Source organism: Muntiacus reevesi, chromosome 15 (assembly GCF_963930625.1).
Source record: "Muntiacus reevesi chromosome 15, mMunRee1.1, whole genome shotgun sequence".
Classification (NCBI taxonomy): domain Eukaryota; kingdom Metazoa; phylum Chordata; class Mammalia; order Artiodactyla; family Cervidae; genus Muntiacus; species Muntiacus reevesi.
Genome location: NC_089263.1, coordinates 57,839,808 through 57,858,802, shown reverse-complemented (window position 1 = coordinate 57,858,802; position 18,995 = coordinate 57,839,808).

Here is an 18,995-nt window from a genome sequence, read left to right as displayed (position 1 = left end):
TGCCCAGTTTCATCTGCAGAGCTCGGGCACAATATTTAAAAAAAAAATTTTTTTTCTGGTATTAAAAAATGGAAAGAAAAAAGCAGGGGAAATATTTTGAAAGTCAATTAAAATTTTGTGTACGTTTTCATTTTTTAATGATAAATTAAGTTACTAATTTTGTCCGTGCTCTTTGTAGACACTGCAGGTTTAATTGCTAATTGTTAACTGCGAATGAATACATTTGCATATTAATTAGCTCCCAATTTACATTTTTAATTTGCTTCCTTCAAAAGGTGCAAGATAAAAGGTCGTGTTATTTTAAATAATTTATGCTTTATTGCATGAAATACGCTAATATGAAATGTGCCTACTAATTTTAACCCCTTTTCTAAGAAGGAAAATGAGTACTATTAAAAGGAAGAAGGCAAAGCTGGTGGTGTTTTGAAAAACAAGATTATGCCATGTTGTTTCTCAGCGGCTGAACCTCCTTTCTCCTGCAGCCTTGTTGGGCAGAAAAATGAATGTATTCTTTCCTTTACCATCAGTTTAAAAAGTGATAATGTATTTGAAGAACAAAACAGCTGCAGTGGAGGGTGTGTGTGTTGGGGGGAGGCGGTGATCTGTGCTTTATCCAAGGAAGGACTCACAAAATGGGTTTTGTTTTCTAGTAAACACTGCCAGCGATCGGAAGCTCCACACAGCAGAGAAGCGCTGAGCCCAAGCCACTTCTCCCCCCACCGCCCCCCGCCCCGAAAGTCTTGCTGCCACTCACTTCTGCCTCGGTTTCGGAATCCAAGTTGCTCATGCTGGCTTCTTGAAAAACCTTGAGCTCGCTTCAGCAGGAGAGAGTTCGTTCTTTTCCAAGAGCTGACCAAAGAGGTTCTCAAATTGCAGTGTTCACTCCTCACCTCTTTCTTGTCAGTCAGCTGCACTGTAAGAAAATCAAACCCAATTGTTAAAGGCAGTGATACTAATACATCGCGACTGGGACCAGGAAAATAATGCTCCGTTTAGAAAGGGGGGTGGTGGGGTGGTGGTGGTGTATGAATTGGTATATTTTGACCGGGTTTGATTGAAATACTACCTTTTATTTTATTTCTCTTTTCTTTTGTGGGATGTTGTTTGGAGCCATACCCACTAAAATGGGGCTCCTAGTTCATAGAGTTTCGGTCGTCATCTTTCTGAATAAGCAGTCATTTGAAAAATTTTAAAACAGGATTTGGGAGGCAGAAAATCAGATTTTAGAGAAGATAGCAATGGTTTGGAGGAAACGGAGACCTGTCAGTTCGCTCCCTGAGTTGCTGCTGCATCTCAGCCCTCTCTGTTAGGTTTGATTTTTGCAGATGGAGCCCAAGCCACGGGCTGGTGGTGAGAACCACCTGGGTGAGGACCCCCAAGCTTATACTCGCCAGGGTTAACGTATGGAGCTGCACAGGCGCCAAGAAAGGAGGAAGCAGGGAGGCATGTGCAGAGAGCTCAGCTCTGCAGGACTCTGCGGGACCAAGGGCAGAAACAACACAGAGCAGCCTCTCCACACCGCTCCAGAGCTCTGACCCACAGCCTTCCCCACTCCCGACATCAAAACACACCCTCCTGGACCATGCGGAGCCAGCCCGGGTGGGAATTCAGTGTCAACCTCCTATCAACCTGACTCAGTCCAAATGTTAAGCCACAGAACGGAGCTGGATATTCACCAGAGGGCCCATCTCTTCAGGCAGTTACATTGCTGCATTGACAGGAACGCCCGTGGGTTCTTTTAGGAAGACACCCTGGCAGTTAGGTATAGCCACCCCCGCCGAGGAGCCAGGTGTGTGGGCTCATCCCCCAAATTATTAGGATTTTCAGGCAGGAAGATTTCCTTCTGCTCGTGTCAACAGCAGCAAAGTGAAAGCTCACCATGCAACCTTGACTGTTCGCCCATCTGAGGGTGGATGGCTACAAGGAAAGGAGGTCCAATTTAATTGTGTATTATTCCCACCTCGCCCAGACACAGAAGAGGTAGGAAGAGCAGAAATCACCATGAAGTCATTCGCTTACAGCCATCTCTGCCCAGTAGTGGAAGGGGGAACACAGAGATGTGTGGGCCAGTGGTTTTTGCACAACCCAGGGGGGCAGGGGGGTGAGAACACCCTGAGGAATGCGGGTTGGGGTGTTTTACTCGGCTGCGCACGGACGCTGTTGTAAATCCACACGCACAGACATGGTGATTGAAGACCAGCTTCCTGCAACATCCTGCATGGAAGACTCGCCGTGTTTCTGTCTGCCTCGTGGAGGTTTCCCATATTTCAGATGCTTCAGCCCTCCCGTAAATCAGGGGTTAATTGTGATTTCTTTCAGACCAGTGGAAATAGGAAGCTGAGACTTCTGAAGAATCACTTGCAAGTGCAGTGGAACCAAGAGGGAGGGGCAAACTTCATGAAATCCAACTTCCCCGCTTTTCCTGAGCCATGTGGTGTGTGTGTGTGTGTGTGTGCACGCGATCCTGCTTGTGTGTGTTTTTAAAAAAATGCAGCAGGTACAAATGTTGGAAAGTCCTGGCACACATTAATTAATAAAGCCACTTAGGACAAGGGAAACTCGTGCACTCGGAAATTTGCACAGCCCAGTATCTCCCTGACATCCAGTTCGGTTTGTTTAGTGTAATAGTCAAAACATTTTTTTCTTCTCTCGGGTCCTGTTGATCCATAGTATAATTTGAATTCTCAAGCTGTTATCCATACATCATTTCCCATAGCATCCAAATGAAAGGAAACAATTTCATATTCTATAATTAAGCAACTCTGAGCATGCAACAGGCAGGAGGCGTTATGGGGAGGATTAGGGGAGGGTGAGGAGTTGGTAGAGGACAGAGGTCTGAGGATGAAGCTGACCGGCTGAGTGGGAGCAGGCAACTCAGGAACTTCACCTAAAAGACACTCTTTGAGTGTTTTACTGGCTTCCCTGGTGACTCAGATGGTAAAGAATCTGCCTCCAATGCAGAAGATCCAGGTTTGATCCCTGAGTCAGGAAGATCCCCTGGAGAAGGGAATGGCAACCCACTCCAGTATTCTTACCTGGAGAATTCTATGGACAGAACAGCCTGGTGGGCTACAGTCCATGGGAGTCGCAAAGAGTTGGACACGACTGAGCGACTAACACTTTCACTTTCGAGTCTTTTAGGTGAATTCTCTGTATTCAGACACATAACTTCCCATTCCATCGCTTCCCCTTTTTGAAAAATGGAATTTTTCTTTCTGGAAAAAGCCAGCAGGTTTGACAGATTTATTCCAATGGGACTCCTTTGCTCCCCGTTTGAAAAGAAACCACTTCTGGGGTACACAGAACAGTCCTATATTCTATAGTAGACAAGACTAGGCTGATTCCTTTCTTTTAATTTTTTTCCCCCCCTAACAGGAGAGGGTTTGAAGAATCGCTTCTACCATGGATACCGGAGAAGGGAATTTTAAGTAGGCAGAATGCAATCACCCAAATTGGAATTCAGCCAGGACACTGCCAGGCCAATTACTCCTCCTCTCGTGCTAAATACCAGGGGAGCGTAAATGACCCAAGTGGCACAGACCTGCGATTCTGCACCCCCATCCAAGCGAGTCTCGAGGCTCCCAGGGCAGCGAGCCCCAGGGCTCACTGCGGACAGACAACACCCTCCCACCCACATCATCCCCAGCCCATCTCCATCCCTGACAGGTCCCGCACCAGGTTTCTGTAATTCACCGGGTTTAAAGCTGAGACCAGAAATGAATTTTTAAAATAACAGTTCCCCCTGACGCCTCCTCAGAGGGTCATCCCTCTCCCGGGCCCCACCCCACTGCTAGATAAGGTTTGAGTACTGTCTTGCCTCTCGCAGCCCTCTGAGTAACCCTGGGGAGGCAGCTTCTCCACCTCCATAGACCCAAACTGAGGACCAAAGAGGTGGTGACCTGCTCCGGGTCACACACTTCAGTCTCCAGCATCGTCAGACCCCAGACCCCACACACCTCTGTCTTTAAAGGAAACCCCAGAACTAGAATCCGGGTGAGGCTTGACTCTGCTTTTGCTTCCTTACAGAGCAGATTTCTCTTTCAAGACAAGCATTTATTTTTTAAATAGGTTTTTAGTATTACACACAGGACTGTAATGAACATCCTTGGTATGTTTGCCGGTGCACACGTCTCTGATCGTAATCAGAGAATTTATTTAGGAGTTGAAATAATTTCCTAGCGGTGGCATTGTTGGTACAAAGGGAATGCACATTTTTTAAAATGGTGTAGATTATCAAATCGCCCCCGGGAAAGATTCACAGGCTCGCCAGCACCATGAGCCTGCTCCTGACGGGATGGTTATTGGAAACCTTTTCCTCTCCTCATTCATGTAGATTTCGTGTTGATTACAGATATGATACTGTGTATATCTTCCACTGCCACCTTCCCTAAGGACCCCGGCCCCTGGAAACTCTCACAGTGACTGGGGCACTTGCTCAGCCCCCTGACATTCATGGCTGTGTATCATTTGGGTTTTTCTGTGAATCTGTTGTTCGCTTGGATTGGAAAGTGAGTTCATTGGGTCAGGAACTGACTTTTATTCATCTCTGTATCCCCAAAACCTAGCACAGGGCTTTGCATGTAGAAACAGCTCCATGAGTGCTTGGGCTGGTGAGTCTGTAAAGCCTATGATCACTTGGATGGAAGATGACAAGGAGGGCGGGAGAATTGCAGGGTTTGGAGTCAAGCTTGCGAGGTTCCCATCCAGACCCCACCAGGAGATGCACGCATGATCTGAGCAAAATCACTTAGACTCACACGTAAGATGGAGTCACAGTTTCCACCCTGTGGGGTGGCTGTTAGCCTTTAAGAAAACCATGGCCAACACCTAACTCTGCGATCTTTAGTTTTACAGCTCCTGTTCGTGGGAGGACAGTGGCTCCAGTGGTCCCGTGGGTTCTTAGCAAAGGTCTCACCAACCAGCAGCCACCTGAGAAAAATTAGACAAATAAGGCGAGCTTTTCTCAAAGCAACATCGGTTTAATTGGTAGGACAGTTCTTTACTTGGAAACGATGTTATTTTTTTCCTTTTTTTTTTTTTTTTTTTTTGCTGCTAGAATCCTTTTGTTTATAACATGATGGGAAAGTGTTTTATTCTTTCTACACTTTTAGTTAAAAAAAAATTCAAAATTTAGTGACTCTGTGTGAGTCCTCTGGACCTCAACTCTTTCATATTTTTCTGGTTCTGGTTCTGGTATTAAGGGCTGAGAACAAGGGTGATTCCAGAGCTCTGTTCAGATCTCTCATCAGATATGACAGCTCTCTACCTGAATGGAGGGTGAGAGAAAGAAGAATCAGGAGGCAAAAATGCAAATGTCCTCCCATCAAACTGCTCACCCTTATTGTCATTATTACTATTTTTTTGGCTGTCCGTTGTGGCTTGTGGGATCTTCATTCTCCAACCAGGGATCGAACCTGTGTCCCCTGCAGTGGAAATCTGCAGCCCTAATCACTGGAATGCCAGGGAATTCCCTGCTCACCCTTACTTCTGAGTAATAGAAGAAGAAGATGAGAAAGACATTCTCAAAAAATAATTTTTTTGAGACCTAAAATACGAGAATTTCTGAGTCTCCATGTTGGTCCCTTGAGGCGGTGATGGTGCGGAGGGGGTGATGGTGCGGGGGCAGGGTGGGGGGGCTCAGCTCCCCCAGACGCCACATTCGGAAGTGCCTTCCGTTTTGCACACGCTCCTAACTTCATCAACCCTCAACCTCTTCATTCCAGATGGCTTCTTCAGCTTTTCATCATCCGTCTTACGAGCCGTTCCAGTCCTGACCGTTTCTAAACATCAAATCAACCCATAAAGAAAGGAGATTTGCCAAGGTCCAGGAGCTTCAAAGTAGGAACTCGCGCCTTTGAAGTGCCGGCCCGGCTCCATTACGTTTCTGTGACCTGGCGGACCCGTGCCTTTTAAAGTATAGTCTTCATTCCTTGGTTGCTGCTGTGGCTGCTTATCTAAGGGATTCCAGGTCCCAGACTCTCTTGGCCTCCTGCCTCGGGCCACGAGGCATGAGATGAAGGCTAGAGGAGGAGTAAGAGTAGAAACAGCCGCTGAAGGAGGTGAGTTACTAAGACCTCCTGAGAGGGGCTTCTGGGAGATCATATTGACCCCCCTCTGCCCCCACCAAATTGGGTCTCTTTTTGTGATCAGGGTTTGAGAAGCCACCCCAAAGGCCATGTCTTCAAAGGCTTTCAGAACCAAAAGGCTGCAGAGCACTCCGGATATGAGAAGGTGATTCATCTGCTCACAGGGCCCAGGGCCCATGGGGTAATCTGGGGACGGGGGCACTAGTGTGGAAGGCAACACGTGAAGGGTTTTGCTGAGGACTGAATGGCGGCTCCCTCAAAGCTATGTTTACTTCTTAACCCGTGATGCCTGGGAACGTGACCTTATTTGGAAAAAGAGTCTTTGCAGACAAAATTAAACCAAATATCCCTAGATGAGACCGTTCTGGACTATCCAGTGGGCCCTAAATCCCATGATAAGTCCTTATAAAAGATGCTCAGAGGAGAGATGCAGAGGAGGAGGCCTTGTGAAGATAGAGGGAGAGACGGGAGTGATGCTGCCACAAGCCAAGGAGTGCCAGGAGACTCCGGAAGTTGGAAGAGACCAGGAAGGATTCTTTCTTAGAGACTTCAGTGGGAGCATGGCTCTGTGGACACCTTGCTGTTAGGCTTCTGCCTCTAGAACAGGGAGAGAATACGATTCTGTTTCCCCAGCAGCCCCAGGAAACTAATACAAGTCTCTCTGGGCACAAGAGGGATTTTGTCATTTTAGGAGCTCAGGGCTGTCCCTGGCGGTACTTGGGAGGGAGAGTCTGAGATGGTCATACAGAGATAGGGAAGCGGTGACTGGCAGACCCGCAACACCAGGGCAATGCCCCCACGTCTGAGTAGCTGCAGCATGTTTCAGGAACCTTGAAGCGGCTCTGAAAGAAGAACAGGGAAGCAGGAAAGAGAGATGAAATCTGTGCACCCAGATGTGTGAGCAGAAATCCTTACAGCTTTGCTTATAGTGAAACACTGGTGAAAAACTGGAAAAACGCTAAATGTTCAGCTCTGGGGGCCTGAAAAAATTCTTGTACAGCCATTGAAATGATCGTGTAGATCCGTGGTAGTTGCTATGGACAAGATTCCACGACATATACTGGAATGAAAAAAGTCAGTTACAAACAGTAACAGTAGGTTGAGTGTGATCCCACACCCGGATTATCTAAGTGTGCATTCTACTTCAAGAAAGGAAAGCTGCTAATGGGGTTATCACAAGATGGGAGGACGATGGGCAATTTTTGCTTTTATTATTTTTTTCTCTTTTCCCACCATTCCTGATTTTTTTTTCTACAGTGGAATTTATGACTGCATGATATTTTAAGACTTGGTTTTTATAAGATCCCTTGGTAGAATTGAATATAATCTTCTAAAGTGAAGTCCTTAATACAAAATCATCAGTAAAGTTATCTGCCTGCCTTTAAAAAGCCTTCAATACCCCTGGAGGGGATGTGAATTAGTTCAGTCCTTTCAGAGAACAATCAGGCAGAATCTTTTAAAACCAAAACCACACGTACCCTTGGATCCAGCAATTTCCCTCCCAGGCATCTATCTTAGAGAAGTTCTCAAACACCCACACAGGTAGCTTGCAGAATACATCCATTGAAATATTGCTTACTAGAGCAAAAATGTGGAAGTGAGCTAAATGTTTATAACAGAAGGAGAGTTCAAAAAAGGATGTGCATTGCTCTTGTGGAACACTCCCTAACCATAAGAAAGAATGAGACAGATTCCTCTATAGTGACCTAGGAGAATTTCTAAGGTGTAGTTAAGGGAGAAGTAGAAGCAGATTGCAGATATGATAGGTAAAGAAAATGTGGCATCTACAAGCAATGGAATACTATTAAGCCATAAAAAAGAATGAAATAATGTCACTTGCAACAACATGGATGGACTTAAAGATGATCATATGAAGTGAAGTAAATCAGAAAGAAAAAGACAAATATCATATGATGTCAGTTATACGTGGAATCTCAAATGTGACACAAATGAACTTATCTACAAGACAGAAACAAATGTACAGACACAGATAACAGAGTTGTGGCTGCCAAGGGGGAGGTGGGTGGGGGAGGGATGGTGTGTGAGCCTGGGGTTAGCAGGTGTAAACTATTATATGTATAGAATGGATAAGCAACAAGGAGCTACTGCATACCACAGGGAGCTAGATTCAACATCCTGTGATAAACCAGGGAAAACAATATAAAAAGGAATGTACATAAATATATATGTGCACATATATGCTGAGCACTGAAGAACTGATAGTTTCAAATTGTGGTGCTGAAGAAGACTCTTGAGGGTCACTTGGAATAAAAGCAGTTCCAACCCGTCCATCCTAAATGAAATCAGTCCTGAATAGGCACTGGAAGGACTGAGGCTGAAGCTGAAGCTCTAATATTCTGGCCACCTGATGCAAAGAGCCGACTCATTGGAAAAGACCCTGATGCTGGGAAAGATTGAGGGCAGAAGAAGAAAGGAGCAGCAGAGGATGAGATGGTTGGATGGCATGACTGACTGAATGGACATGAATTTGAATGGATTCCAGGAAATAGTGGTTGATAGAGAAGCCTGAAGTCCATGGGGTCACAGAGCTGGACATGACTTAGTGATAAAACAAGACTTGGCAACTTACTAGCAGTGAGTGGTAATAGGTTCTTTACCACTTGAACCACTGGGAAATGAGCAGTGGTAAAGAATTTGCCTGCCAGTGCAGGAGATGCGGGTCTGATCCCTGGGTCAGGAAGATTCCCTGCAAGAGAAAATGGCAACCCACCCCGGTATTCCTGCCTGGGAAATCCCATGGACAGAGAAGCCTGGCGGGTTACAGTCCATGGGGTCGCAAAGAGTCAGGAACAACTTGGCGACTGAGCACGTATCTTTCAGGACGATTCGCATCACAAGGCCCTAATCACATCCACATCTTGCTTCAGATGTTGTCACACTGTGTGTAGGTGGGGGGAGGGAGGTGAGTGAGGATGACAAGGAGCTGTTCGCTCTCTCTAGGTATGTACTGTTTGAATAACATACGTTGAGAATGCAGCCGTGTTTTGTTTATGAAAATAAATAGGCTGAATGAATGAAGAAACTGGAGCGCTTCCATGCTCTGAAGTTGAGCCCGGGGCTGTGGGCAGGTGCCCTTCCTGCCAATCCCCTGCGATGAGGTGTGCCCACCTCACCTCCTGTCCCTGCTTCTCTCCCTTTCCCATCTGTCCTGCCAGGGTGTTGGATATAACATCATCTCAAGGCCCTTTCTGCTCCTTGGTGGCTCAGACGGTAGAGAATCTTCCTGTAATGCAGGAGACCTGGGTTCGATCCCTGGGATGGGAAGAGCCCTTGGAGAAGTGAATGACAGCCCACTCCAGTATTCTTGCCTGGAGAATCCCATGGACAGAGGAGCCTGGTGGGCTACAGTCCATGGGGGTCGCAAGGAGTCGGACACAACCGAGTGACTAACGCTTTCACTTTCAGCTCCCAGAGCCCCTGGTTCTCCACTTGCACCCACAGAAGAGATTATTTTCCTTTCCCCCGCTGGAACTTGAAGGTCACTGCACTGGGACCCAACACGTTACTCTCTTTGCCAAGTGAGAAGGAAAAAAAATCAACCCCCTTCCCGCATGGGACTTCTAGAGCCCACCCAAGCCCCAAGCCCCCCAACTGTCCCTTCGGCAGAAAAGAATACTGCTGACCCCCAGCAGACTTTAAAATTAGCGGATATGCAAAGAGATTTTCGGAGACTTTGGGAGGGATTTCTTTAGTACCCTGCTCTGTACTAGCCAGAAGGTGTTTCATAAACATGATATGCAGCAGTTGCTAAGAGAATCTGATTTATGTACCGAGGCGATGCTGAGCAACTGCACATCAGGGTTGTGCCCTTTTCTTTGACTGTGAATCCTGATATTCTGATGGAAGCAACTGGGCTGAACTTTATTTATAATCAGCTTACAGCATGGATAGCTGTATTGTAAGTGCTTCTCAAATTACATAGCAAATCTTGTTGTCTCCTTAGGCAAATAAGAAGCCCACATCATAAGCTTTAATTGTAATACAGGTCACTGTCAAGGGTAAAATATTTTCCAAACCCTTCTGATGAGTGAAAGCGTCTATGACAGAAGCAGGGACTGGGGCCACAGTCCCAGCTCCTGAGGACAGCTCAGAAGGCATCCAATAAATAAATTGACATTAGGGAAAATCTCATTATGGAAAAAAATTTAATTTTTCTACATTTGTGTTGAAGAGATCACCAAGAAGCACAGATCCCTGGGTCTAAGAAGCTTCTCTCCAAAATGAGTTAGAGCTAAATTCCAGAAAATGCGAGACAGGGAAGACGCCTTGCTTCATTGGCTGAGAGGGAAATCAGAGCAGATGGGAAGGACCAGCTTCCCAGATACACAGACAGGACACAGGACAAGACTTTGAGAGATTCTCTCTTTGCTCAGGCTGCCCATCAGACCACAGTTAGCGTGGCGTGATTCCTGAACTGTCAGTCTGAAACTCCTCTCCAAAGGAGCAGCCGCAGAAACGATCCCAGAGGAAACAAAATTCCCTTTCTGAAACATTCTCATCACTCATAATTAAAATGCAATGGATCCAAATCAAAGGAGCTTGTATTTTTTGGTGCCCTTTTAAAATCTCTCTGTCCCTTGGCCTTTTCCCTGTGCAGAAAAATCAGCCATAAGTGACTTCAGATCAACCATTCTTAAGTGAGGTTTGTGTTAGAATGAGGGACAAGTGGATCATTCCAGATGTCATGTATGTCCTGGGAAATTCCTAATATGCTCAACAACAACAAAGTAGGTAGATGATAGATAGATGATAAATAATAGATAGACAAATAAACATGATAGATAGATGAGGGATACATGGATAAAGAATCTGTCTGCAAAGAAGTAGATTTGGCTTCGATCCCTGGTTCAGTAAGATCCTCTGGAGAAGGGAATGGCTACCCACTCCAGTATTCTTGCCTGGAGAACTCCATGGACAGAGGAGCCTTGCGGGCTACAGTCCATAGCGTCGCAAAGAGTCGGACACGACTGAGCGACTAACTACTGCATAGATAGATAGACAAACAGACATGATAGATAGATGATGGATACATAGATAGTAGGGATGATAGATGGATACATGACAGGTAGATAGATGAATAGATAGGATAGATGGATAGAAGGTAGGGACATAGGTATGATAGATGATAAATAGAGACAGAGGTATAGATTTCTCCTCTTTCTGTGACCTTTTGTCCACCTTCGAGTGTTCATTTCTCATTTTTTTTTAACCTCAAAAGTTTAGGCGCTTTTCCCCACACCAGTTCCAATTGGCCTCAGCACTGCTGGTATGTGTCTGTGCCCCTGGTTGGTATTTGTGTATAAATATATATAAGAGAAAGAGAGAGAGTCCCCACTCATTTGCAGTGCTCTCCAGGGGCACAGAATCCATTCATTCTTTTGGTTCATTCCGCAGATCTCTATTAAGCATCTAATATATGCACTAGCTTCCCTGGTGGCTCAGACGTTAAAGAATCTGCCTGCAATGAGAGAGATCCAGGTTCGATCCCTGGGTCAGGAAGATCCCCTGGAGAAGGAAATGGCTACCCACCCACTCCAGTATTCTTGCCTGGAGAATCCTATGGGCAGAGGATTCTGGGGGCTAAGAGTCAGACACAACAGAGCAACCAACACTTTCACTTTAATATATGCCAGGCATTGTCCTGGGCGCTGGAAATACAAAAGTGACTGAGACAGAGAGGATTTCATTGACAGTTTCATGAAGCAAGATAAAAACAAAAGAAGAATCGAAGAATGAACTGGAATGATTGCTGGGCAGTAAGCATTCGTAAGAGAAATAACAGTGTTAAGAGGACCATCTGTGATCTGGGAAAATCTCTTGCTGACCTGGCCGTCAAGGACTTTGTCCAGCGCACGTGGGGCGAGAGGCGGTAACTCACAGACGGGTGGCTCGTGTTGCCCCGGGCTTCACAGTTTACAGAAAGAAGGGATGCACACAGTCTCCTTTCCTCCTTTTAAAACCCTGGGGCTTAGGTGAGCAGCACCAATGAGCGAGGATTGTACCCCTTTTACAGATGAGGAACATGAAGCTCATAGGGTTACAGACCTGCTGGAGATCAATAGACAGTGAGTAGTGGCTCTGCTCCAAGTCTTCTGTCTTATTCCTGAATTCAACACAACCAGGATTATCCCAGGGCAAGGTCACTCTCAGAACTCATAGGTACATTTGTGGGAAGTAGAAAAAGGTGACCCTTTCTCTGGGCAGATCCAGCCCAACTTCACCAGCTGAACACGGCTGGCTGTCAGCACCTCTCACCATCCCTACCCCCTGCCCCCCACCTGCCTGTGTGCCCTTGTGCAGTGAACAGCCTGCACCACCGCACAGGGCAGTCCTGGACGTGAGGGTCCTTTCTGATATCGATTCCTTTCCACACAAGATGTCACTTGCCTTTCCCACCTGCTTCCCACCCCATCTTCCACTCTGCCCCACACTCACTGGGCTCCTCCTTGCCATTGGACCTATAAAAACTTATTTCTCTTGCTTCTTCTGACTTTTGATTTTCTCTCAGGCTCTTAATGTTCCAGATTTGGATCTGAGACACCTGTCCCTTCCTCTGTGATGCCTCCCTGACTCCTCCCGCCCTCCAAAAGCCCTTTCTCAGGTCCCCCTACAGTCTCTCTGACTTTCCTTTCTTCCAATCTCCACTCAGACATCAGAGTCATCTTTAAAAGATGCAAGCCGCATTATAGAAACCACTCCAAAGCTTCCCCTGGTTCTTAAGACACAGATAAACTCTCACGTGGCCTCCAAGAACATGCTTCAGGTGGCCTTCACTTCCCCATATCCTCACCTGATGCCACTCTTTCCCTCCTCTGAACTTTGTCTTGTTTCTTGAATTCACAGCTTCCTCCTGCCCCCAGGACCTTTGCACTTGCTGTTCCCTTTAAAATGTGGTAGGTACTCTCTCATAGTAATAGCTGACACTTAATAAATAACGTATGTTCCAGACTTCAATCTACAATCTTTTCGTGTATTTACTCATTTAATCCCCACAGCGACCCCTTGAGAGAAATACTATTAGGATTCCCACTTTAAAGACCCAGACTAGGAGGCCCCAAGATTGTAAACAGTTTGCTTGGAGACCCACAGCTAATTAGAGCAAGGATGGTAGTCTAGGTCTGTGTGACTTCGGAGTCCACAAACAGTCAGCATACTGGTGCTGGGTCAAGCTTTCTTGTTACAACAGAGCATGCACAGTCTTGCCTTATTGTGTAGGTCTGACACTGAGGCAGAGTACCCGAAACATACTCAGTATGTTTACTCAGTGGTGAATGTGCAAATCCAAGAGCCAGGGTCACTAGGGGACCACCTAGAACCCCTCTAGGCACATCCTCTTCTTCCGCTCCCAGGAACTGGGATGTGAATGATCATGGCATTGGTTTCCTACGGTGCTGTAACAAATTACCACTAACTCGGTGGTTTAAAACAACATGCTAGAGGCTTCCCTCGTGGTCCAGTGGTTAAGAATCCCCCTCTCAATGCAGGGGACTCAGGGTCAATCCTCGGTTGGGGAACTAAGATCCCACATACTGGGGGGGGACATCTATGTCCCTGAGTCAACTAGAGAGAAGCCCAAGCACCACAACTAAGACTTGATACAGCCAAAAATAGATAATTTTAAAAAATAATAAGGTAGGCCAAAAACTTAAAAAAAAGAAAACAACATATTAGTCACTTACTGTTCTGAAGGTCAGAAGTCCAAGGTCAGTGTCCATTGTCCGCAGGGCTGAGTGCCCTCCGGAGGTTCTAGAGGGATGTCTGCGGCCTGGCCTTTTCCAGTTTCTAGAGCAGCCTGGCTTACATTCCTTGGCTCCTGGCCCTTTCCTCCACCTTCAAAGCTGGGAATGTAGCATCTTGCTTTAGTCATCACACCGCCCTCTTCAGCATCAAATGCACTGCAGTCTCCCTCTGTAAGGACCCTCCTGATTACAGGGAGGATAACCCGGATAGTCCAGGAGCCCCTCCCCATCTCAAGATTCTTAAGTTGATCACCTCTACCATAAACCTTTTACCATGTAAGCTGACATGGTCACAGATTCCAGGAATTCAGGCCTGGATATTTTTGTGGCTGTTATTCAGCCAATCACCATCACAAGAGCTGAAAACAAAGAGCTAATAGTCATTTCCTGAGCCTGACACCTGGAGCCTTGCCTGCCTGCTCCCATCTGACCTTTTTGTTCAGTCGTTGAACTCTCTGAGATCCCATGGACGGCAGCACATCAGGCTTCCCTGTCTTCACCATCTCGTGGAGCTTTCTCAAACTCATGTCAATTGAGTCAGTGATGCCATCCAGCCATCTCATTCTGTCGTCTCCTTCTCCTCCTGCTTCAGTCTTTCCTAGCATCAGGATCTTTTCCAACGAGTCAGTTCTTCACATCAGGTGGCCAAAGTATTGGAGCTTCAGCTTCAGCACTAGTCCTTCCAATGAATATTCAGGGTTGATGTCCTTTAGGATTGATTGGTTTGATTTCCTTGCAGCCCAAGGGACTCTCAAGACCTTGGAATAGTGCTATGAGATGGATGCTGAAATGGATGCTCTTTCTAGTAAGTGTCAGAAGCAGACTTCAAACCTGGGTCTTTGGGACTCAGAGCCACCCATGCAACCTCCAAGGTCCGCAGTCACCCCACTAGAAGAGGCAGCAGAGCAAGAAGTTTGAAGTGAGTGTAGCCAGGCAGCTTCACGAAAATCTCATAAAGGGCTCCAGAAAGATGCTCCCTGGCCATCTCCGCATTGGTGGTGACCCCTCTCCGCAGGACACTGGGCTCCAGCCTGGCCCCGCCACACATCCCCTTCATGCGGCGCCCACAGCTTTACGATCTCATGCCCCGCAGGCCTCCGTTACCATCGGCTGCTCCAATCCCGGAGAGCTGTAGCTCGTTAATGTATTATTTACTTTATTACCTTATTGTGGAAGTTGGCGTTTATTATTTGCTACTTTGTATAATGGCCTTCTAATGCACACAAGGCTAAATAATGTAATGATATCTTGCCACCACCTCTCAGGATCCCAGTTCCTTCCTCCTGCTAAGTAGGCCAACGGTTTAAGTCCAGGCCCCATGAGTTCCTTCTCTGTGGAGAAACTGGGGGAGTGGGTGTCACTGAGAGCAGGCTGGGGTGAGCAGGGCCTTCAGGACCTGAAACATGGGGGTGTCACCCCTTGGCTCCACCTGGAGGGCAGAGAACACGTGGGGAGGGGCTGAACAACAGCCTGAAGACATTCGCATCCTGACCCCCCAGAACCTGTGGCTCTGTCACCTTACACAGCAGAAGGGACTCTGCAGGTGGTGACTGAGTTAAGGATCTTGAGATGGAGAGAGGATCCCGGGTTATTCAGGCAGGTCCTAAGTGCAATCACAAATGTCCTTATAGAGGGAGGCAGAAGGGTTAGAGGAGAGAGAGAGGGTAAAGGTGATATGAGCACAGAGCAAAGAGATCTGAAAATGTTACACGTCTGGTTTTAAAGAGTAAGGAAGGGGCCGCGAGCCAAGGGATCCAGGTGGTCTCTAGAAGGTGAAAAAGGCAAGAGCCAAGTCTCCCTAGAGCCTCCAAGAGGAGCTTGCCCTGCTGACCCCTTGACTTTCACCCTGTACCCAGCTGCTGACTTACAGAACCGTAAGAGGGTCAATGTGTGTTGCTCAAAGTCAATGCAGATTGTGCTAGCAACCCGGGCAACTCATAGGTCATGCCTCTGCCTAACACAGGGCTTGGCACATGGCAGCAAAAGCTGCCGCAGCAGGGAGATAGACTCAGGTACAGGTGGCGGGGGCAGGGTTGATGGGAAGGCGGCACGGTGACCTGCGAGTGTGGATGCAGTATCCAGTCTCACGGAGACCATACTGGTAGAACCCAGGCTGGATTCCTAAGACTCGACCAAATGGGATTGGCAGGCAAACAAAACCCACTCTAGATCTCTAGAGATCTAGAAAACACAGATCTCCATTATGACTCTCCTGCCAAGCTTTTTCAAAAACTTTTTATTTATTATTTATTTTGGCTGTGCTAGATCTTCATTGCAGTGTGTGGGCTTCTCTAGCTGTGGCTTGCCAGCTTAGATGTATTATGTGGGATCTTAATTCCCTGACCAGGGATTGAACGCAGGCTCCCTGCATTGGGAGCACAGAGTCTTAGTCATGGGACCGCCAGGGACGTCTCTCCTACGAAGCTTCTGGCTAGAGAGATGGATAACCATTTGCTCATAGACTCACACGCTTTGCAGACATCAAAGTCCCCGTGCCAGACAGACTCTGCATTAGGCAAAGAAGACTTTATAACCCCCTCAACAGATAAGGAAAGCGAGGCTGGGGAAGGTGAGGAGACTGGGGGAGCTGGGACTCCCTGGCTCCCTCAACCCCTTCGACACAGAGCCGGGATGTGCTAGGCATGGTCCTCTCCTCTCGCAGGGGTTCTACTCCACCCTGTCAGGCAGCAGGAAAAAAGGAGCCAAGTGTTCAAACCATTCCCCAATTTGATAATCAGCTCCTACATAATCAATTTCTCTTCCATATGAGCCAGAGGTTGGCCGTGCGTGTATGCTAAGTCTCAGTTGTGTCTGACTCTGCGACCCCGTGGACTGCAGTCCACCAGACTTCTCTGTCCTGGGGAGTCTCCAGGCAAGAATACTGGGGTGGGTTGCCATGCCCTCCTCCAGGAGATCTTCCACACCCAGGGATCGAACCTGTGCTTCCTGTGGCTCCTGCAGTTGCAAGTGAATTCTTTACCACCTAGCCACCGGGGAAGCCCTAGAGGTTGGGAGGCAAGTGCTTTTTCCTTTCCCAGCTAGTATCTGGTCTCTGGTCAGCCGGTCAGTCTCAGCCATAACTGAAGACCTCGCCCAAACAGGCACGTGCTCTAATCGGGAGTCAGGGTCAAGGTCCTGGCCCTGAGGACTTAGTGTCTGCAATCTGAGCTGACCAAAGGCTAGGAAAGCCAGAATCCGGGAACTTGGGGGTCACTCTCTTATCACTCCTTCTTTCAAGGGCTCTTTGGGGGGACAAACAGAAGAAGAAAAACCTTAAAGCAGACGTGACCCATAAAGAAATGAGCCAGGGCTCCCCATGGTAACACAGGAGGTCAGGGAAGAGCCTCCCCTTCACTAGTGGGATTTTCCTGTGAAAGTCATGTTCTTAAATGCATCTCTGATAGCCCGTTAACAAGCCTGTGTTCCAGCCACAGGGCCGACCTCCACCAGGAGGTTGCTGGTGTGGCATGTGGTTGTTGAGTTAAGGTTAACCTGTGGGTTGACATCCATCCCCTGCGTTGGTTGTTCATCACACATAGGTGCCTTGAGAATGTTGTCACTTTCTCATGTGTGAGAACCAAGCATGACTAAGACATGTATCCCTGATACTCCAGGAGCTCAGACCCTTTTGGGGGAAACTGACATCAGCAGAAACTGATGTTCAATGCCAGGGAGGGCTCAACGGGAACAGGGTGGAAGCAGACCCACCCTGCTGGAGAGGCTTCCTGGGAAATGAGACCTCTGGTCCCGGTCCTCAAAAACAAGTAGGAGCTCATCAGGCCAAGGGGTTGGAGAGGTTGCTTCCATTCATGAGAAGTACGAGAGGTGCTGTGTAGCACAGGGAACTCTGCTAATGTGAAGTGGCAGCCTGGATGGGAAGGGAGTTGGGAGAGAATGGATACATGTATACTTGTGGCTGAGTCCCTTCGTTGTTCACCTGTAACTATCACAACATTGTTAATTGGCCATACTCCAATATAAAATAAAAAGCTAAAAAGAAAAGAAGAGAGAGAGGAAATAAAGCATACTCAGTTACCTGGAAAGAACACTTCCTGGATGAATAAATGGACAACTTGCAACTTTAGACACGGGGGAGGCCTCTTAAAGCTGCCTTGTGGTTTGGACAAGACCTGGCTCTTTGCACAAGAGCTAGTGCTAATTGAGTCCATTATGGTGACAAGCCTTGACTGGACTTTGGGAACATGGCAATGGCCCAGGCACTGTCAACCCCAATAAGAGTGTGATGTGGTGGGAAGGCAGACTGGCAGGCAGACAGGCTTCTCATCACTCTGGGTGCTCGCAGGGGGCTCGTGCTGTTCAGCTGCCCAAGTGCCTTCTCCGGGAGGCCATCCGTGCCCAAGGCTGGGTCAGATTCCCCAAGAGGAAGAGCTCCCAGGTGACCATGATGGTCATGGCAGCCGGGACTGGCCTCACAGATCCTAGGGGATGGTGACTCTCACTACCCAAATTGGGGCTACCCGGTCACATGGTGTACTGATTCAAGAGACTCCCCCACCGTGCCTCCACCCCATTCAAGCCTCTCTTTTTAATACCAAAACAATAATAATTACTACCACTCCTGTCATTCAAACTAGTAATCCTTACTAAATGCTGATTCTGTGGCAGGCATCATGCTGAGGACTTTATCTCACTGAATTTTCACACAGTGCTTGGGAGTCAAGTAGCATTTTGTCTATTTTATAGAAGAAGCAACTGAGTTTCAGAGAATTTACCATCTGACTCAAAGGCGACAGTCAGTGTCTGAATTGGGCCTCTAAGCCAAACCTGCCAGGAGTGTTGTGTGAGGGTCATTGAAGTCGTGGCCAAAAGACCTCAAACAACAGAATCTCCTGGACTTCCTGTTTAAAACCCAGAATCCCGGACCCAGTATCAGATGTAAAGAATCAGAATGTGGGGTTTCAGCAATGAGAAGCATCCATATTTGTGGGAAACAGCCCACACACTCCCACCCTGTCATCCTGAGGCAGACTGAAGTCTGAGTTTGCTTCTGTCTATAACAAGCAAGTCAGCTCCTCCATTGTGAATTCACGTCACCCCTCACACAGGAGGACACTGCTTTCCTCCCATTCCCACCCCGAATCATCAGGCGGTGCTGGGTGGTTCTTTTTCCAGAAGACGCGCCAGGTTT